This window comes from Rhyacophila brunnea, unplaced genomic scaffold (genome assembly GCF_057557595.1).
Source record: "Rhyacophila brunnea isolate RB1 unplaced genomic scaffold, BYU_Rbru_1.0 scaffold_14, whole genome shotgun sequence".
NCBI lineage: Eukaryota > Metazoa > Arthropoda > Insecta > Trichoptera > Rhyacophilidae > Rhyacophila > Rhyacophila brunnea.
The window spans coordinates 21869621-21891267 of record NW_028232796.1 but is presented as its reverse complement, the minus strand read 5'-3'; the positions used below and the strand labels follow the sequence as shown (position 1 = coordinate 21891267).

Below are 21647 nucleotides of genomic sequence, written 5' to 3'. Positions count from 1 at the left end.
ATCGTTGTAACCCTTATGACTGAGGTTTGCATGGATGCATCACTCTGGAAAAGGTACTGTAATATTCTGAATAAGCTTTCCCTATCCACTGCAAGCCTTACGGTAGATGCTATCGAGTTTATAGTGAATTTCTTCACTCGGTCACTCCACCTTGTCAGTGTTTGCCCTCTGCCCCTCTAACAGCCGCATTACTTGAAATAATCCTTCTAGGCTTTCTGGGCCACAGCGAAATAGCATGACCGATGAAACACAAGACACAACATAAGCATGCACTCTTTCACTGATGCGCAGCTCTTACAGTACCGAGGCATCAGTTCTATGTTCTGTCCGGCACATAACAGAAACATCTCGAAAACGTTGAGCATTTTGTTTTCAAAGAAACATTGGCTGGAACAACATTGCGAGTTATCCCTAGCACGAAGTCCTGTTGAGTCATAAAATGTTGACTAGAAATTTACATTAATCTGTCAATAATATTGCAAAGTTATGTCGATTATTTTTTGTAGTTTCAAAATCTAAAATTTAAGAACATTTCAACCTGAACAAAACGTCACGTCCCAACATTGGGGGATAGGGCTAGCACAAGTTCGCGCCACTTCCCTCTATCAGTCGCCAACTCTTGCGCCTCCCGCCATGTCAGACCTGCAGCACGTAGGTTGCTCCTGTAGCACCGCTGCAGGTTGAGGGAGGGCCGGCTACAGCGACGGAACCCTTGAAGCTGTGCCACACACTGAGGCACACGTGTATAACTCAGCAATATGCGTTAGAGTAAGATAGAAGACATCGGTGGCCTAATGTTAATATCCCGTAAGTAACTTTTTACAAATTGTGCAGGAAGCTAAAAAAATCTGGATATTTAATATTCCGTATGACTTAATTTGAGGTGTTCAAGTCAGTCCAACCAGCCGTTGGGCCGTCCGACCTGGTCGCCACAAAGGCCAATTATCTTGTATTTAAAAAATGTACGGTGTCTTACTGTGGGCGTGAAGATCTCTTCACATAAATTTTGCTTTTCGTTTGATTAACATATTTTTTTTGTTATACATATTTTAAATTCATTTTCTTTTTTGTCAGTTCCCTGTGCATTTTCTCTCCCCGGCACTTTGCATTAGATTAAAATCAGTAAACACAGTGAAAGCTCACTTTGAGCGTGGGACAACCAGGTGTAAACAACTGAACCGATGCTTTACATCAAAACGTAGTGCCTCGTGATACGCTCGATTAAGACCGAGTGTTGTGTGGGGCGGGTTTGGTTTGGAGAGCGTTGATACATCTCTGTTACACACGAGCTTCTCCAGGTGTGAAATAATCACTTAGCAATTATAAGCCGAAATGTAACCCTAACCTCTAGAAACGGCTTCATAAAACACGTAATCTGATTCCTTGCTCAACTACTTAAATGTCTTATTCATAGGTAAAGGCCTTCGTCCGGTGTGTGAAAATCACATACTGGGCGGAGGTGCAATAAAGATAAATCTTAAAGTGTAAATGATGATAGACGAAAGCGATAATTTTAAGACTAAATAACAAAATGTACTAGTAATAAGAATTCAAATATTATAATTCGGCCGTGCATTACGCAATGCTGAACTCGTCGCGCGCCGGCGCTGAAGTCTACCTCGTGATTCGCTAAATCAAAAGATCTGATCGGATTTGGCCAATCACGGGAGTTCTTTCGTGAGTCGGCGTGGGTTCGGAAGAATTTTGAAAGAGAACCCTGTAGCGAGGCAGTTAGAGTCGAATTTGATAACTGAAAAGCTCTGAGCTACTCACTTGAAAAATTTAATTACGAAATAGTATCATAAAACGATTGTAACTTTGTAAAAATTATATATGCAAATAAACGTCAATGATATAACACCAAGGGACATCATTTATACCACTCCTGTGGGTCTATTCTATACTTATCGAACACTAAATTGATAAATAGTATCAAACTTAGGGTAGGTTTGTATCAAAATATTAGCACTTATTGTAACAATTACACGAAGCCGGTTTTTATTGTTGCAATAAGTGCGATATTTTAACAGCAGCAAGATAGGTGCTGTTAAAATATAGCACTTATTGCAACAATAAAAACCGGCTTCGTGTAATTGTTACAATAAGTGCTAATATTTTGATACAAACCTACCCTAAGTTTGATAATATTTTTCACTTTATCACTTTAGCGGTCGATAAGCATAGAATAGACCCACTGAGAAGACTAATTTTAACACCACTCCGGACGCACATAACTGAGCTAGCTAAATTTCAACCAAATAGACAAGTATTCATTCCTCAACAAATTTGGCTCAAATTTCAACATTTTGTTTTGACCCTTTTATTTAATTTTTTCACAAGGTAGCCAGCACGCTTCACAATACGCTATAGAAGTGAGGTATTATAAAATTAGTTTCCATATTTTCAGACAGGTTTGCAAAAAACCTTTTATAGGACTGTTTTATGTATTTTATATCTAGCGGCCGTTTTATAAAATAAGCATTTGCAAACTAAACCTGTGGCTACATTAATTGTGTGAAACTTTTCGCGCCTCCCTGTTTGGAAATCGCTGGTGTAAAATATGCTGAAGCATTATTTTGACATGCATATTAGCTGTACAGTCCTACAAACTTATCTAAAGAACGGTCAAAAATGGAACTATGAACTACCATATGTGGGTCTATTCTATACTTATCGAACACTAAATTGATAAATAGTATCAAACTTAGGGTAGGTTTGTATCAAAATATTAGCACTTATTGTAACAATTACACGAAGCCGGTTTTTATTGTTGCAATAAGTGCGATATTTTAACAGCAGCAAGATAGGTGCTGTTAAAATATAGCACTTATTGCAACAATAAAAACCGGCTTCGTGTAATTGTTACAATAAGTGCTAATATTTTGATACAAACCTACCCTAAGTTTGATAATATTTTTCACTTTATCACTTTAGCGGTCGATAAGCATAGAATAGACCCATTGGACACCATTTTGAAATTTGGAAAATGTCAGATTCTGTCCAGTTGCGAGTCTTGATTGGGTAGTTTTCAAGAGTGACTCCCCCATCCATTCTTTAGATAAGTTTGTAGGTCTGTACTCATATTTTCATTCATATTGTATCAGCTGATATAGGCATTTCTGGTGTCATTCAACACACCTGACAGTTTAGAGTAGTGGTTCCTACAAACCACAAATTTGGGGGTACATCGACAACGTCGGGGAGTCCGCTAAAGGTTTAATATAAAATAATATTCGTAACACATTTTCATTATTATGAAAGTTAAAATAAATAGCAGTTCGTTGGTTATCTAAAAGTGCATGTTTGGATCGATTTTATTCACTCTTTTATTCAGTGTTAGAATTCCTGGAAAGTAAATATACAATGATATGTGGCTCAATTTAATCATTTCAAAAAATGACAGCCAATACTGATTTATTTGCCAAATTAAATGAAATTAATAATTTGAAGCTACAGGGTGATCAATTAAATTTAGTCAAAACTAAAAGTATAATACCTGCGTTTATTGCAAAAAAAATCTATACAAACAAAACATGGGGAGAGGAGAATGCTCTCAGTTTCCAAATCTTTCAAGATTGCAAAACCGAGATGATGATTTGCTAGCTTATTACTTAACGCCTCTTCATTCTGACCCCAGCACAAAGATTTGAAGACATTCTTCACTTGGCTACTTGGTTATCCCAGGTTGGGTGTTGGACCCTTTTGCAAGCAGAACTACAAACTCAGATGAATCCATACTAATACAGGAGAAATTTATTGAATTACCCACAAATGAGGAGCTGAAACCAACGGTTGAACAAGGATACCACAAATTCTGGTTACAAAAACAGATACCAATTTTATATTCTGCATTATGGGTAACTGTACAGAGACTATTAATTGCTTTCCCGTCTTCCCTATTTAGTAGAACGTGGATTTAGTGCAGTTATGAACGTCATAATGAAAAAAAGAAGCTGACTGGAAATTAGTGCTCGTGAAAACTTACGAATGTTACTCACAATCATGGAGCCGAACGTAAATAATCTCATATCATCCTATCAGGTTCACCCATCTCATTGAAAAAAAAATGTGTTTTTGTGTTTTAAAATAAAAGTTATAATTTCAATACATAATATCAAAATGTTTTATTTATATTTCATTTTTACATCATCATTTACCATTCAAAACATCAAAATTTAATTTATAACTTTTCTATTATGTAGTTATATCACCGGCCTTCTTCGCTCTTAGGCGGAGATGACAGACCGTGATAATGTCATGGCCAAGAAGCGGGGGTGGGGGACAGAAACGCACGGTGTATTTTGTCAAGGCAGGTTTATTTTTATCGTATTTGCGATTTGGCGAGCTGGGCTACTTGTTGCTTGGGCTGCAGACGTGGTGTCGCGGGCTTGGCTGCTGGGGCTTCGCATCCGAGGCGATGCTCGCTGTCCGGCGTCCGATGGGAGAGAGGATCGGGGCTTGCGGCTTGGCGTGCTGGAGATGCTTGAGAAGTCTGCCGACGCGGTCCTTTTGGCGGGAGATGTATCTTGGCTTCGCGTCCGAGGCGAGCAGAGACGATGCTGGCTGTCCGGCGGCCAATCGAAGAGAGATTTTTTCGTGCGTGTTCAACCGTCAGATTCCGCGTCATCCCGCTCTCTCAATCTCATCTCATCTTAATCTCACAGATTGACCAGTGGCGGCGCTATCGGTAGACCGTGTCTGTTTTGGCGGGAGCGCTGACGAATTTGAATTTTTGAGGAGGCGGGCTCTACTTGGGCGAGGGTTGCGAGAACCGCAAAGAGTGGACATAGGCTGTGGTGTAATGGGAAAGTTGATGGTTCGGTCCGCCCTTTGAGGTGGTCTCCTGTGGGAGACTTCCATCTGGTATCAGCACTTGGGGGTTCATGGTCAGGTTTTTGCTTTAAGAAGGGGTCCATGGGCATAATAAGTTTGGAAAAATATGGCATATTACAGGTTTATTCCTGCAATGTTCAGATACAGGAAATCACTAGCGGTATCATTTTTAGTATATAATGTAAATATTTTAGTTTATTTAGTAAAAGACTGTTATTTAAGTTGTTCGGAAGTACGTGGCAACGCAACGCACAAGACCGAGAGCAGTGGAAGCAGCTTGGAAGAGGCCTTCATCCAGCAGTGGATAGATTCAGGCTGATGATGATGTTTAAGCTGCGTTTAAATGTGATAGCCATATTGAGAAGCAAGATAATGTATGCCGTTTCATAGGTGAGTTAATAATAATAAAATTAAGGTTTCATTGTGTCGTATGTAAAGAAAACGGCTTCGTATAGCCTGACAATAAATACCCTTCCTCTTTAGATTGCTCTAAGGATATTTATTATGTTAATGCCTCCTATAAAGTAACCCAATTGGTACTTGTACGGCGCTGTTCCTGCTGACACTTCATTTGACATTTAGAAGAATTTATTAATCACCATCATAAGAGGTTAACCATCACAACCTAGGGTGAGTCCTAGCCTCTTCTAAGAACTTCTTCCACCTCCCCCTATCCTGAGGTAGATAGATATTAGATACAAAATATTCTATCTATTATGATATGGTTTAGGCAGGGTTTAATGAAATTTTAAAAACCATCTGCAATTTGTATTATTAGTTCAATGAAAACAAATAAATATGACAACAAAGTGTGCATTATTTTCTATGGACTCTACAAAGCCTACTTCTCCTCTACTGTTATGGTTTGATCTAGACAGGGTTTAATTGAATTTAAAAAACTAACCAATACCATTTACAATTTATATTCTTAGTTCTATAAAAACAAAAAAGTGCTATAATATGCTATTCTTCTCCTTCTAGTATGAGCCTATGCACCTTCCTCTCAAATATATCGAGAATTTATTAACTAATTTATTTATTACATGCTATTTAAGATTTGTATTTTAGCACGTTGTCCCCTTAGAATAGAATAAGCCTAACTGATTTTTTGTGAAAATAGTTTTATTGTACAAAAAAATTCCTATTTTTGTTCTCTATATTATGGAGTCAGAACGAGCGTATCTAAATTATGAACATAAAAAAAAGTTATCAGCTTAGATCATTCCAAGCTTAACTTCAATCTTAAAGACATTTTGGAACATAATTATTAACCTATCTGACGTTATCTGATGAAATATGTAACAGAATATACTTTTTATTTTTTTTTCACATAAACAATGCTTTTAACTTAACTAATGCATTATCGTATATTTAAATCAATATTCTAATATTTACAGTATTCCAATTAATAACAAAAAAAGTTTAAAAGTGCTGTACTGTAAGATGTCAAAAAATCAGTTAGGCTTGTTCTGTTCTAAGGGGACAATATTTAAACAATGACATTAATATGATTTCAATGAAATCCGTGGATTATTTCAGCCATCTTTTTTTAAAATTGACTATTCCGGTGTGTGGAGATCCCATATATTGACACAACGAACAAAGGAGTAACTCACTTTTGGTCATTTTTCAGGAGAGCAAAATGAAAGTTTCAAAAATTCTCATATCGAAATGCAAAGAAGAAAATATCTGGTAATAGGATTAAAATACGTAGTTAGTGCTGGTAATTAAGTATATTAATATTTTATCTCTGTAAAACAACCGGAAGTATACTTTTTATAAGTTACGACTTGTCATAAAACAGCATATTTCCAAAGAATAATGTTGTAACACATATTACAACTTTTTTCGTGAGATGATTTAAAATAAAAAATATATATTTTTATGGAATATAATTTTTTTAACTCATAGGATGGTTGTATAGGTACCAATCACAACACAGATTAAGTTTAGCAACCATGTTATTAAACAAAATTGTATTTTATAGAAAGTTTATGACAAAGTTGAATGCAAGGTTGAAGCTTTTATACTATTTCCTATTCAGATTCTGATCATGAATCGTTCTCTTCAGTAATTCCAGTGTTTTCAAGAGTATTATAATATTCATGGTATAACTCAGGAGCGACTTTGTATTTTGCCTTCGTATTAGCCAATCTGCTGTTTTAAGCGAGAGGTATAATAATATCAGTAGGCATTGTTGCTTCATCGATTGATTCTGAACGAGTATTTATTTTTGTTGACCGTGTCACTCTGTTACCTAAAATCTTGGCTTTAGCGGAATTGCTGTCTAAGTTGATATAAACCAATTTATCGGAAAGAAAATCATACTGTAATTGTAACCGTTCCGGGTTATCAATTGTTATTTTAACATGTTTTATTTTGGACCACTTTACTTTCTCCCTGTTCGTATCATATCGACCGTGTTTAGGAAAAAGGGCATAACCCTCACAGAACAAATTTTACAGGAGGGGCAAAAAACGTTTTTTGAATGATTTTAGTTTAATATTTAAAAAAAAATAGGCACAGGCATTGGGTGCATGATGATTGCTGATTTGGTGTAATATATTTTCGATCTAATAATAATTAAAGAAGTTATTACAGAAAAATCATTAAAATTGAGGGTAAATGCTTTTTTCCTTAAATTAAAACTTAATTAATCATTTAAACCTGAATTTAGATAATAATTCGGCATTTGCAGCTTAGTTCTTTTTTATAGAACGTGTATTTAGTTGTATACTTAATATCTAATAAAAGCACTTTTCGAAAAATCGAGGGTTACGCCCTTATTCCTAAACAAAGTCGATATAGTAAATTACGTTTGGTTGGCGAAAGGTGCTTAAAATTATATATATTGCTGTGGTTCATTTCAATCACACAATATGGTTTTCCGTTTGTTTTTGCACATCTGACTAGAGTAACCCATTGTTGCGGCACATATATAATTTGATTTCTTTTTCTCTTTTCAATAAGGGCATGCATTGAATCCCCTTCGTTTTATGTATGGCCAACCTCCAAAAAATTGTGGGTAATATTAACTTTTAAAACCCTCGCAGCTAGGGATTGCAATACCGAAGGAAAATATCAATATCGGTTTTTCAGTATTTCTTATCGAATACCGGTATTCGTTGAAACATAAAAAAAGTACTTATCAGAGAATATGGCTATTAAGATCTCTTTAAAACATTATTTTATAGCAAAAATCTACCTACCTACATTTATTATGTTGACATTTAAAATATGTATTGATCATAATATTGTAGAATTGGTGATTTTTACAAATAATTTGAATAAATTGATAATTTTAACTAAAACCCTCAAAAAGGTTAGTTCAGTAAGACATGCCAAATAAGTACGTTTGCAGGATATGCTTCTTCAATTCAATAGAATAATAATATTGAACATTTGTCATGGATGTTTTCGATATAATATTATGTTAATTTATCGCGACAATTATATAAATATGTATATTTGATGGATTTTGTTTTATTACTCTTTCAACTTTGTTGGGTTCAGTCAATATATTTGCATTTTAGCAGCACATAACTTATACACTAAATGTAATAGGCAATACAGTACAAAGTAACGTAGAAATAACATTCAATTCATTTTCAAAAAACGTAAACGAGTGTGGTTTGTAATACTGAAAATTCCAGTAATTTGGATTTTTAAAATGGGTATTTCAGTATTGGGAATCCCTACTCGCAGCATATGAGTACATACAGAAAACTACTGTATTTTTGTTCTGGCCAATGCAATTATCAGAATAAAATACTATAATAAGATACACCGATGACTTGCGAACATTTTGCCGCAGAATAAAGTTGTAATTCATTATACAACTATTTAACATGTATGCAGTTCAATATTGTGAACTGATAAAATGGAGTAATTCTAGTTACTATTTTCGGCTCTATGTTACGAGAGCTTACCCCGAGGAACGTCAGATTTTTCGAATCTATACCTGAAGCCTTCTAAACGCCACTTTTTGAGCATAGACAACCAAGACAAAACCGCTATGAGGTTTGTATTAACAGATTTTGATTTTTACGAGAAATGGATGTCAGCCACTTGCTCAACCTATTAGGTCCATACCCTGACTCACACACAAATTGAAAAACAATATGTGTACTTACAAGACCCAGGATTCGAACCTGGGACCCACGGCTTGATAGTCCAACGCTTCCGCCGCGCGGCCACCGTGGACCACGTGAAAATTATTGGCAAAATAATCGACCTACAGAGCTTTTTAGTACCCATCAACCCATCCATAATTTAATTGAAAATTTCAAGAAGAATCATTTACAATGAATAAAATTCAAACATTTTAAATTAATAAAATTCGCCGTTTTCATAAATCAGTATAGCATAATAGTTTGCCAATGCATTTCATAAAATTAAAATAAATATAATGTAACCTTTGACACGTGTTTAATCCCTTGTATAAAAAGGCTCTAAACATGAGAAAATAAGTAACATTGTTGAAAATAATGTTATAGATAACAATAATTATATAAAATTTAGCCGTGTTAACTAAATGATATTGTTATTATTTCAGATAATTCCGACTCAAATTTAATCAATAAAATAAGAAATACAAGTGAAAATTATTATTATTATTAAACTGGCGCTAGGGGCCGTTCAGGTCCATGGCCGACTGCACAACGTTTCTCCAGGCATCTCTGTCCAGCGCTCTCTCTTCCCAGTTGACTATCCCCAGCCTTTCCGCATCCCTTTGAATGTTGTCCGCCCATCTCCGTCGAGGGCGGCCAAGAGGTCGAGTGCCAGCTGGTGTGCCTTTGTAAATCCTATAGAGAGTTCTAGATCTTTCAGATCGTACAACGTGGCCCGCCCATCTGAGCCTTCTTGACCTCAGAATATTAGTGATTCTAGGTTGGTATCGGTCGAAGAGCTCAGCGTTTGTGCGGATGCGCCACCGGTGGTTCTCATTGACGGGTCCAAGTATTCTCCGGAGGATTCTTTCAAATACTTGGAGCGCCTTTTCTTGTTTTTCTGTTAAACCCCACGTTTCACATCCATACATGACGATTGGCTTGATGACCACGTTATACACCCGGAATTTCGTTTTGATGGACAGCATTTTGGACCTGAACAGACGACTCAGCGCGAAGTACGCTGCATTTCCACTTCTCAGTCGGTCAGAGAGCTCTAGGGACATTTCATTTTTAGAGGTAATGTTGGAGCCCAAGTACTTGAAGAGAGAGGTTCTCTCGAACGAGGAGTTTCTTATTCCAATGTTTCCAGAGGGTTCAATGCCTCTTGTCATTTTCAAATACTTGGTCTTTCCCACATTTACTCGTAGGTTCAACCTTTTCGCTGTGTCCTCCAGAGGAGTGAAAATATCTCTGACTTCTTCTTCAGATTCTCCGAGCACCACCAAATCATCTGTGCATCATAATACTACACAAGTGAAAATTGCTTTTATTTAATCTTTGATTAGTGATTGTTTTTATAAGATATATCGATACTGTTCGGTTATACGGAATACAACGGAAAACGCTTTTTGAAAATAGCCGATAAACTGGATTATTTGTTAGGTTAACCTAACCAAACCTAAACCAAACTAACAAATAATCCAGTTTATCGGCTATTTTCAAAATGCGTTTTCCGCTGTATTCTTTATAACCGAACAGTACCGATATATCCATAGTCGGTATTCCGTATCCGTATTCATTTAAATGTATTATAAATACAACTGGCTCCAGTTTATTAGCCCCACGAAAACATTTCGCATCCACAAACAAATGGCCCGGTCAATACAGCCTCGATAAAACGGCTCTGAAATTAAACATCAGTGATTTCCATTAAAATGCCACTTTTCCTACTTAAAATTAACGTTTCGGCATAATATTTCATGAAGCGTGTCATCTTTCGTATTAAATATACCAAACTAATATATATTCCAATAATATACCGTATATATAATAAGTATATATACCAAACTAATATATACTCTATAGAGAATATTATACGCAATGTAAACGAGAGGTATTGTTGCCAACGTAATAAGTGCATTGTTAATTATTAAGTTTATTAAAATATTTCAGTGTTCTCTGTGGCCGTAATTATTATCTACGCTTATAATAGCGGTTTTGCCTAGGTTGTCTATGTTCAAAAAGTGGCGTTTAGATGGTTTCAGATAGACTCGAAAAATCCGACGTTTCGGGGTAAGCTCTCGTAACATAGAGCCCTATTTTCTTACAGGTTAAAATGCAAAAAAATAATAATTACAACCTTTTTCGAGTTAATATCTCTGCAACATACACAGAGATACAATGTTGATACAGTCAGAAAGAGTATTTTTTTCTAAGTATGCGTGATGTCGTAACTCAAAACAGCCAAAAAGTGACTTACTGCTTTGTTCGTTGGGGGTGTCAACATGATCTTATTAGAATCTGACATGGTCAAAAAAAATTCAATCCTATGTGGATCGTGCTGACCGCATCATGAAAAGCTTTCACAGTAGATTTTTGTTTTCATCACTTGCTCAACCTATTAGGTTCAAACACATATTGAAAAACAACATGATTTGAACCCGAGACCCACCCCATGACTTTATAATTCAACACATTCCAGTTCAGTCATATTTACTATGTTAAAATGTATGAAACGTGGTGATGACGTCTTAACAGTCACCGAGTTCCTTAGGAATTTGTTAGCGCTTAAATAGTAGTCTTGCTTAGCAACAACTAATATATAGAAGGTTCAATACCCAAAGAAAATTCTAACAGTTACCTATTCAATTAATTAAAAAAATATATACTTACAATAGTTTAAATTCATCCCTCAATTTTATCTCAGTAAACTTCTGAAATTTGATCCCTCCAATAAGTACTTCTCGCGTCGCCGGCCGCTCATCTATTAAATAGACAGCATAGAAAGGTTTACCAGTTTTCTTGTGAATCCTGTGAAGAGAAGAGATCTAGATCTCCCACATCCTGCATGACAGGGTCATGGAGTCTGCGTCCTTATATACCTACAATTATCGTTGTACAAGGCTTAAAAAATGAAATACAGATTCCTCCAAGTCAGATAAATTAATTTTCGAGAACCTAGATGGTTTTACTTGTTTCTCCACAGGGCACTCTTCGCAGAGAATTATAGTTTTATAACTACAATATAAGATTATTTTAATAGCTTTTTATATATTTAATACTCGCGCTACGAGATTCTGAGTGTTTATTTTTGACAAAACAATTTTTAAGCTATTAACAGTGTAGCTGAACAGTATTTTAAGCTGCCAAATTGTTACCTTTGTTTCTCCAAAAATAAACAATTATTGTAGTTCTACACTCAGGGTTGATTTTTTTTTTTTTATTTTTAAATCCTTGCTTTTTCATACAAGGTTAGTAACTTTGAACAATCACAAACACCTAGGCTTTGAGAAAAACACATAAATATTGTGTCCTGACCAAGAATCAAACCCAGAACTTTGGGGAGGCAAGAGCCGCCTTCAATTGTTAATTATATTATTGTTACTACTGATGTGTGTGATTATGTATGTTCAATAAAGAATCTCTCGAAGAAGAAATGAGGGGTGCCAAACCATAACGTTTCAAGTGCCAAAAAAATCAATTGTTCAGGAGAGACTTAAAACTGTTTAAATAAATAAATAATGCATAAATTCATTCAATAAGCAATCAATTAATCGTAGGTAATAGAAAAATAAATTTTAAAAAAACAAGAACGTTTTAAGTGCCATCACGTGTGCAAGTCATAACGTTGTATGTACAACTTTATTTGCACAACAGTAAGGTGAGTGGGATGATTCATAATAATTACTTATGAGCTTTTCATAAAATAGCCTCTCGCCTCTGGATAAATAAGGCAACATGGCAGCAATATCTTTCTTTTTCTCCGCAGACAAAGATATAGGCGTTTCGTTGGCTGGAATTTTCAAGTTTTAGAAACTCAACTCAGTGACCCCTGGTGTCAACACTGAAGTTGTAAGCCATGGACTCATTTCGCTATAAGCCCTTTTTGTTTGAATTTCAACAAAACTCTCAGATGTTACCCTGATAATCGTGGCTGTAGATATCATCAGTTTTTTGGTGTTAATCATCTCTTTAGCAATATCCATCCAGTTAAAGAATGTCGTAGTACTCACTACCAAGAATGGATTTTTCTTTCCAGCATTTGCAACAAGCTCAATTAGGTCTGCCTGAACAATATGAGCTGCACGTCTTTTCTGCTTTTCAATAACCGCAAAATTCCGATCACATGACAGAAAGGTATGCTCTTTCACGGGAAATTTATGAGTGATTTCCGTAAAGTATTTTTTGGCAACTAAAGTTAAGAGCATTGTTAGGACAGCCTGGTTTTTGTTTTGGCCTGCACAATTATCAGACCACAGGACCACTTTTGGTTTGTGAGTAATGTATCCTATCTCATTACACGTGAAAAACTTATACAAACAGAAGCTATTTTTATTTATATTTCATTTATTATAAATCATATATATTTTATATTTCATTGAATCCCCCCCTTTGACCAACAGTCTCATTCCAAAGAAACAATAACTCCCTTTTCTTCCGTCATCCAAATGAATTCCCATATTGATGCAAGCAAGCTGTCGGCTATAATACATTTGGGTATGTGTTAACGTGGGAAGATACATCGGTTGTTGCAGGTCAAATTGTAGCACTCGAACATCTGAGTCGAGCCCTCTTGATTTAATACCACCTCTACTCATTTCATTTCTTGCAGCTTCACCTTGCCGGTGATGAAATTCCAATTCCTGCTCGGTACGGCGCTTTGTTTCCTATGTTGATTTTAAGGGAGTCACATGTTGGACATGTATCAACTCTAGGGGGCTTGAACGAAAGGTTAAATTCAGTCAGAAATATTTCATTGAACCATTAACGAGATACAGGCGGCACATTAGTTCCACCACGGTGCTGTTCCAAGAAACCGCTGTATAATTTGACCATATTAAGTTCTGTCAGAAGATATTTTCTGTTGAGTGAGTTGTTTCGGCAATAATGACTTTCCTGGGCTGGTATTGAGGATATAAAATCCATTATTCTTCGTCTCCATAAGCCAGAGCGCCTTTGTCTTTTTTCACTGCGACAGTGCAACTAATGAGGCACTTACAACGTTATGACTTGCTACTTCAAGTTTCTACCGCTAGGAAGCGGCTTTTCAAAATTATTTTAAAGGTGCAAGTAAAGGCCGGCAGATACACCACAAATCACGAATAAAACGCATTTGAGCCTATGCGGCACTTACAACGTTATGGTTTGGCACATTTCCTTGTGCATTATTCAATTTATTCAAAATGCTCATTCATAATATGACAGGAATATAAAAGATATAGTTTATTTTCATATTATTGTTATAAAAGGTAAAGGAAAAGGAGTGGTCACATAATATAATATGGGTGTAAAAAATAAACCACAAAACTTTCGGGATAATTATTTATTTTATAAGAAAAAAACAACACCATGTAAATTACTACTAAATGAAACATGTAAGGACAAAATTACAATAATAGAAACACTATCTATTACAAATATTTAATAACCAAAACAATGAAACATAATAAAATACAATACATTTTTATAAAATATTTACTAAATGCAATATGCAAACATGAGATACACGTAAATCAAATAATAAATAATTATTTCAAAATTACTCTTTATGTTGTAAAAGAAATGTGTATGCAGTACAAAGAACCCGGAACAGATAAAGATTGAACAAAACCAGTGTGCCAATGTGGGATAAAAAAACATTTGGTTTCGGCAGATAATTGAAATCAGTAAGGCTTCTGAAAAAACAATATATTACGATTTAGCATCTGTTAACGATCTGTGGACTGCTTATAGTCCTTTCTTAAACCGATTTCCGATTATCTGGCATGGACTCCGAATGAGAGCAGCCTGGTTATACCTGACGGGCAACGGACCAACATACTAACTCGGCGAAGAATGCGAAGAAGACCGCACCTCCCGCAAACCACAACAAACCGAACCAGGACACCACGACAAGACCAGTAGTACGAATGGAAAAGATCGCCCCGATCGTACTTCACAATAATAGCGAATATAGAACGATATCCCCCATTCTGAAGGCGGCGGGCGTCAGTATCACTGAAGCCAAGAACCTGAAGACGGGTTCTTCTTCAAATCGCTGATAAGGACTCCTACTGACTCGATGTCGACAAGATTCCCTTCCACAGCTTCAATTTAAATGAAGAAAGTCCACTGAAGGTAGTGCTTCGACGAATCCCAGTAGAAATCACCGCCGAAGAGGTCCACGTAGAGCTGACGGATCTGGGATTCCAAGTCAAAAACACCTACAGGATGACACAGGGAAGCCGAAAAACCCCTATACCGCTCATAATGGCAGACCTGACCAGGGACAATGAGTCCAAAGAAATACACAACCTGGCGAGGATATTCGACCATTCAATAAGGGTCGAACCTCTTCGCAGAAGAGCCTCAGACGGACAGTGTCGCCGCTGTCAAAGATTCGGCCATGCAGCATCATGCTGCCACGCCACCGTTATAGAAAATACGCCTACACCGACGCCGACAAGAGCTAAGACCCGCCTGGGACAAGCAGCAACCATCGCTTCGCCCAGCCTGGATGGACCGACAGAATACGCCAGCAGACCAGCCTCGACCAAATACAAGACACCATCACTACCCTAAAGAAGGCAATAGAACAAGCGATGATTTTGATCGAATAACTCATCAACACAGACCCAAAGAACAAGCAAGACGATCACAAGAAAGCAATGGCCGACACCAATCAACACAGATTCACGTAAATATTGACAAGAAACAAGGACGCAATGACGAATAGCTTATATATACACTAACACCGTTGAACAACGACACTGACAGATCACCCACCAGGAGACACAAAATCCACAGGAGGATACTACCTTAAACGATGTAACTTAGAGATGTAAGGGATAGAGGGCCTGGCCCTGGTGCCCTACCGACACGCATACCTAAAGAAAAGACATAATATGTGGTTTTCTGGTCAATACATCGTCAAAAAAGCTACAATGTAGAAAATGTATTAAGTGTATGAGTAGAGATACAGGCGGACATGAACTGATGAAGTTAAAAAACATAGTTGTACTATTATACCCTTCAAAAGATGTCGATGATATTTGCATTGAAAACAAAATCTGCAATTAGAACGTTTATGTCTGGACTTGGTCGTAAAAAAACTTTTACACCATTAATTGTAGGATATTCCAATCCCTACTCAAGAACACGAGTTTGATAAAATTATTTATTTATGATCCTTATTGGTGATGCTTGGCTCGTTTTGATAAAACAAAAAATCTAATCAGAGTAGATACCTCGCATCCCATTGTACCAAGACTTATTTTGACACCACTAATAAACCTTCAGTAGACAGATTAGCATTAGCATACAGTATTCCTGACAATTATCAAATCTTGCTCAAATCACTCCATGAAACTGATAGAGAAAAGTTGGAACAAATACATGAGCTTTGGAGATCGGATGCTTTTGAGGGTCTCACTGAAGTCAAGGAAAGCGATAGTTTCTACTGTTACTTGAATGCTCCAATGCCTATTACCTTACAGAAATTCCGGTCAAGAATATGTTTCATTAAAAACTGGTAAGACCATCAAAGCGAAAACTATTGGTCCAACCTGTTCAGATAAGTGCGCACTTTCTTGTGCAACTCTAATGAAAAGAGAATTGAACTATTTATTGCTTATTGGAAGCTATTAGGTTCATTTCAAAGACACCGAGGTTCCTGTGTTAGATGATACCTTCATGTTGTGTACCGTCATATAAAGGAAAAAAGAGCGAGGAAATCACCGGAAAACAAATACTTAATTTTATTTGTTTAGCAAAGGAAATGATATTAGGGTTTGCAAAACTTTTCTCATAAATACTTTGGGTACAACAGAAAATATGTTACGAACAGTGAACAGAAGCTAAACATCAAAATGAGAGTGTCGGTATTGTCGCAGAAGACAGAAGAGGCAAACATGAAAAGCAGATTAAACTGGATGATAACGTAACCCAGGTTTTGGTTTGAATCCATTAGATTCGAGGACTGGTTTATAACGATGCATGTGCCCTGGGTTAAAGAACTGAATGGCCCTAAGGTGATAATTGGAGATAACCTATCCAGTCACCTAAATATATCCATCCTGCAGTTATGCAAACAGCATGAAATAAGATTTGTTTTTCTGTCAGCTAATACAACACATGTGACACAACCTTTGGATGTATTATTTTTTGGACCCATGAAAAAAACTTGGATGAATATTCTTTTAAAATATAAAATCGAATATTTGAAAGTTGCCTGTCTTATTAACAAAAATCATTTTCCGATCTTATTAAAATTAATGGAAAAAATTGAAAATATCAAGTTGAAAAATATAGTCAGTGGCTTTAGGGCAACCAGTGTATCCATTCAATCCCAATATTTTTCACAAGACAGCAAAACTAAACACATCATTGATGCAGCGTTATTAACATATTTACAAGAAAACAGATGTCCCAACCAGAGCGTTAGGAATGGGATTTTACCAGGAGCAGGAGCACCGAAAATTTGTAGTGTTTGCATGACAAGTAATGGTACGAATTTGTGGATAATAAGCAACTCATAGGTGATAATGAGAACTCTTTATATGACTCCGATATTGAACTTGAAATCGAAGAAGCATTTTCTGAAGGGTTTTTGGATCAAGATTTTGCCGATAAAACTCATATGGCACCATTTGAAGAAATTCAAATGTATAAAATAAAATAAAACAATATCCTTCCACCAAGTATTGTGTCGGTTGATGCAGAGTATTTTTCCGAAAACACGTTTTTTTCGATATTGAACCGAAGCATTCTTAATTGAAAGAGTAAAAAAATTCAATGCAGAACTATGTTATCTGTACATAGAATAATAATAGAATTATAATAATTAAATAGTTCTGCATAAATTAATTTGGTTCACTTATACTTGCACACTGCTCTGCCATGACACATATCATACTTGGTCACTCAAATTTATCATCGAAACGAACGACGAAATTTGAAAAAAAAAGCATTAGAGCTATTCTTCAGAACTATAAGTAAAGAAGATTTTTTTTTAAATAATACTTAATTAAAACCTTTATAATCCCGGGATTCATTTTCATTTCATATTGAAATAATATTTTTTTCAAAATCTTCTATTTTAGAAGGAATAGTATATAAGATTTTTATTGATGAAGAATTTTTTAATTAAAACCTTTTGGTTAATAATCCTGGGATTCATTTTCATTTCATATTGAAATAATATTTTTTTCAAAATCTTCTATTTTAGAAGGAATAGCATATAAGATTTTTATTGATGAAGAATTTTTGTTTTTTGATTAATTCTTGATCAACACCAAATTCGTCATCATTTCATTATTTGAAATGTCGACAACGAAATTTGAAGAGGAAAAAGCTTTAGAGCTATTCTTTAGAACTATAAGTAAAGAAGATTCTTTTAAATAAAGCTTAATTAAAACCATTAGGTTAATAATCCTGGGATTCATTTTCATTTCATATTGAAATAATATTTGTTTCAAAATCATCTATTTTAGAAGGAATAGCATATAAGATTTTTATTGATGAAGAATTTTTGTTTTTTGATTAATTCTTGATCAACACCAAATTCGTCATCATTTCATTATTTGAAATGTCGACAACAAAATTTGAAGAGGAAAAAGCTTTAGAGCTATTCTTTAAAATTATAAGTAAAGAGGATTTTTTTAAATAAAGCTTAATTAAAACCATTTGGTTAATAATCCTGGGATTCATTTTCATTTCATATTGAAATAATATTTTTTTCAAAATCTTCTATTTTAGAAGGAAAAGCATATAAGATCTTTATTGATGAAGAATTTTTGTTTTTTGATTAATTCTTGATCAACACCAAATTCGTCATCATTTCATTATTTGAAATGTCGACAACGAAATTTGAAGAGGAAAAAGCTTTAGAGCTATTCTTTAGAACTATAAGTAAAGAAGATTTTTTTAAATAAAGCTTAATTAAAACCATTAGGTTAATAATCCTGGGATTCATTTTCATTTCATATTGAAATAATATTTTTTTTCAAAATCATCTATTTTAGAAGGAATAGCATATAAGATTTTTATTGATGAAGAATTTTTGTTTTTTGATTAATTCTTGATCAACACCAAATTCGTCATCATTTCATTATTTGAAATGTCGACAACGAAATTTGAAGAGGAAAAAGCTTTAGAGCTATTCTTTAGAACTATAAGTAAAGAAGATTTTTTTAAATAAAGCTTAATTAAAACCATTAGGTTAATAATCCTGGGATTCATTTTCATTTCATATTGAAATAATATTTTTTTTCAAAATCATCTATTTTAGAAGGAATAGCATATAAGATTTTTATTGATGAAGAATTTTTGTTTTTTGATTAATTCTTGATCAACACCAAATTCGTCATCATTTCATTATTTGAAATGTCGACAACGAAATTTGAAGAGGAAAAAGCTTTAGAGCTATTCTTTAGAACTATAAGTAAAGAAGATTTTTTTAAATAAAGCTTAATTAAAACCATTTGGTTAATAATCCTGGGATTCATTTTCATTTCATATTGAAATAATATTTTTTTCAAAATCTTCTATTTTAGAAGGAAAAGCATATAAGATTTTTATTGATGAAGAATTTTTGTTTTTTGATTAATTCTTGATCAACACCAAATTCGTCATCATTTCATTATTTGAAATGTCGACAACGAAATTTGAAGAGGAAAAAGCTTTAGAGCTATTCTTTAGAACTATAAGTAAAGAAGATTTTTTTAAATAAAGCTTAATTAAAACCATTAGGTTAATAATCCTGGGATTCATTTTCATTTCATATTGAAATAATATTTTTTTCAAAATCTTCTATTTTAGAAGGAAAAGCATATAAGATTTTTATTGATGAAGAATTTTTGTTTTTTGATTAATTCTTGATCAACACCAAATTCGTCATCATTTCATTATTTGAAATGTCGACAACGAAATTTGAAGAGGAAAAAGCTTTAGAGCTATTCTTTAGAACTATAAGTAAAGAAGATTTTTTTAAATAAAGCTTAATTAAAACCATTAGGTTAATAATCCTGGGATTCATTTTCATTTCATATTGAAATAATATTTTTTTTCAAAATCATCTATTTTAGAAGGAATAGCATATAAGATTTTTATTGATGAAGAATTTTTGTTTTTTGATTAATTCTTGATCAACACCAAATTCGTCATCATTTCATTATTTGAAATGTCGACAACGAAATTTGAAGAGGAAAAAGCTTTAGAGCTATTCTTTAGAACTATAAGTAAAGAAGATTTTTTTAAATAAAGCTTAATTAAAACCATTAGGTTAATAATCCTGGGATTCATTTTCATTTCATATTGAAATAATATTTTTTTCAAAATCTTCTATTTTAGAAGGAAAAGCATATAAGATTTTTATTGATGAAGAATTTTTGTTTTTTGATTAATTCTTGATCAACACCAAATTCGTCATCATTTCATTATTTGAAATGTCGACAACGAAATTTGAAGAGGAAAAAGCTTTAGAGCTATTCTTTAGAACTATAAGTAAAGAAGATTTTTTTAAATAAAGCTTAATTAAAACCATTAGGTTAATAATCCTGGGATTCATTTTCATTTCATATTGAAATAATATTTTTTTTCAAAATCATCTATTTTAGAAGGAATAGCATATAAGATTTTTATTGATGAAGAATTTTTGTTTTTTGATTAATTCTTGATCAACACCAAATTCGTCATCATTTCATTATTTGAAATGTCGACAACGAAATTTGAAGAGGAAAAAGCTTTAGAGCTATTCTTTAGAACTATAAGTAAAGAAGATTTTTTTAAATAAAGCTTAATTAAAACCATTAGGTTAATAATCCTGGGATTCATTTTCATTTCATATTGAAATAATATTTTTTTTCAAAATCATCTATTTTAGAAGGAATAGCATATAAGATTTTTATTGATGAAGAATTTTTGTTTTTTGATTAATTCTTGATCAACACCAAATTCGTCATCATTTCATTATTTGAAATGTCGACAACGAAATTTGAAGAGGAAAAAGCTTTAGAGCTATTCTTTAGAACTATAAGTAAAGAAGATTTTTTTAAATAAAGCTTAATTAAAACCATTAGGTTAATAATCCTGGGATTCATTTTCATTTCATATTGAAATAATATTTTTTTTCAAAATCATCTATTTTAGAAGGAATAGCATATAAGATTTTTATTGATGAAGAATTTTTGTTTTTTGATTAATTCTTGATCAACACCAAATTCGTCATCATTTCATTATTTGAAATGTCGACAACGAAATTTGAAGAGGAAAAAGCTTTAGAGCTATTCTTTAGAACTATAAGTAAAGAAGATTTTTTTAAATAAAGCTTAATTAAAACCATTTGGTTAATAATCCTGGGATTCATTTTCATTTCATATTGAAATAATATTTTTTTCAAAATCTTCTATTTTAGAAGGAAAAGCATATAAGATTTTTATTGATGAAGAATTTTTGTTTTTTGATTAATTCTTGATCAACACCAAATTCGTCATCATTTCATTATTTGAAATGTCGACAACGAAATTTGAAGAGGAAAAAGCTTTAGAGCTATTCTTTAGAACTATAAGTAAAGAAGATTTTTTTAAATAAAGCTTAATTAAAACCATTAGGTTAATAATCCTGGGATTCATTTTCATTTCATATTGAAATAATATTTTTTTTCAAAATCATCTATTTTAGAAGGAATAGCATATAAGATTTTTATTGATGAAGAATTTTTGTTTT

General features: G+C 33.9%; 1 long non-coding RNA gene across 1 annotated transcript; it reads left to right on the top strand.

Annotated features, from left to right (window-relative positions):
• Positions 1–1069: 1069 nt before the first annotated feature.
• LOC147075713 (uncharacterized) lies at positions 1070–4104 on the top strand. The gene is made up of 3 exons (XR_015069922.1): positions 1070–1887; positions 2190–2653; positions 2956–4104. It is a non-coding gene; the product is annotated as an uncharacterized LOC147075713 (long non-coding RNA).
• The last annotated feature ends 17543 nt before the right edge of the window (positions 4105–21647 follow it).